Genomic DNA, 1,973 nt, shown 5'->3' with positions numbered 1-1,973 from the left:
ATGACATAGGTTTTGAATTTCATGAATTACTTGACACTATTTTGCCTTCACTTTCCAGTATCTTTGTTCAGTTCCAGATTTCTTATCCCAGTAACTCTCTTCGATTCCACCATGCACAGAGAGTTTAATTTGTACTCTATGAAATGATGACTTGACATCACCTGACTGCAAAAATCATTTATAATCTTTTCTTTCATGCTATACACTCATTGTGGATTATTTACTTTCCCTAGTCAGTAGTTGCTTGACTATAATTACTGATTTACTTCAAGTATTTATTAGCCTCGACTTTTTCAGTTTTTCTTTACTCTTCTACATTTTTTTTTTGTTTTTTGTTTTGGCCAGTCCTGGGCCTTGAACTCAGGACCTGAGCACTGTCCCTGGCTTCTTCCCGCTTAAGGTTAGCACTCTACCACCTGAGCCACAGCGCCCCTTCTGGCCGTTTTCCATATATGTGGTGCTGGGGAATCGAACCAAGAGCTTCATGTGTAGGAGGCAAGCACTCTTGCCACTAGGCCATATTCCCAGCCCCCACTCTTCTACATTTTTTTTTACAAGAACATTTTTTAAAGCAACAATTTTAAGGCATACTACTAAAAATTAACTGAGTGGGAACCTGGGTTATGATTCAAATGTTTTTAATATATTACTAATTTCACAGCTTTCCACTTCTATTATAAGATACAGAAATCTATACAAAATGAGCAGATCACTTTTGTAGTAACTTGGGAATACTAGCTAAATTTCCTTCTGTGTCCGATTTCACATCTTCCATATAGGATGCTACAAAGATGCCTAACAAACTCACAGACATGAATTTATATCCAATAATGCAAAACTCTTAGAAGACTTCAGATATAAAATGTCCTTACTGTTATTTTTTGTTTGAATAAAATATATAGAAAATAACTAAAATATGCACTTCGCTGAAACCTCTTTTTATGTCAGTACTATTTAGTTAATGTTGAACTACTGCTTCTAGCTATAGACATTCTTATTCCTCATGTCACATTTATACTCTCTCAGATTTGGTAAGAGAGAAATTACCACATTCATCAATTGAAGTGAGTTTACATCCTTAATTTTAATGATGATTATTATCTTCAAATATAGAAAAAAGAGGAAATCTATAAAAATAGCATTACATTACCTTGTTTTTAACTATGTAACAACTTCAGTAATAACACGTTGAATATTTATTTTTATTATAATTAGAAAGTTTGATTTTAATGTATGAACTATGAAGACATCTAAAAAACATTTGCAATCTCACCAAATGTCTTTGAATATTTATGACAGGAAATTAGAAGACACATTAATTTCTTTCTCTATGCTGATTCTATCTGAGATAATAACATGAATAATGCTCATGAACTGAATTCTTTTATTAATTCTCTGAACTAAAAATAACTTTCAATTGGAATTTTCCATGTATCATTAAACTGAGTATTTGTTTATTTGTTTTTAATTCAGTCATTCATTCACTACTCTCTTATTGGACTCTGAAAATAATCCAAACATTGAAATAGAAATTAGAAATAGAAAGATTCCTAAATGAATATTATTCACACACTAATATCACTCATATTTTACTAGGTAAAAATAAACACAAGGAAAGTCGTACAGTGATCAATGTCCTAATTATCATTTTGATTAAAAACTATACTATACTATCCAAACTATATTATCCAAAGGTATAGTTTGTTTTAGGCTTTACCAAAATAGTAGAAGTTGGAAAGACAGAAAAGAGTAATATCACAGATCAAAATAATAGCACAAGAAACTTAAAACATATTGTAGTATTGAATTCTGTGAATACTTATAAGGCCGAAATACATTCAGGAAAGGGTATAAGAATTTTTAAACAGTTGTTGATAATATTGTTGGAACAATTGACAAGTAGGCTTTAATATGTTTATTCCATTTTTGTACAAATGAGAAACATAGAGAGAGCTATAAAAGTTCTGAGGAAA

The sequence above is a fragment of the Perognathus longimembris genome, chromosome 16, assembly GCF_023159225.1.
Source record: "Perognathus longimembris pacificus isolate PPM17 chromosome 16, ASM2315922v1, whole genome shotgun sequence".
Lineage (NCBI taxonomy): Eukaryota > Metazoa > Chordata > Mammalia > Rodentia > Heteromyidae > Perognathus > Perognathus longimembris.
The sequence above is the reverse complement of the archived record's forward strand: the minus strand, read 5'-3'. Positions refer to the sequence as shown.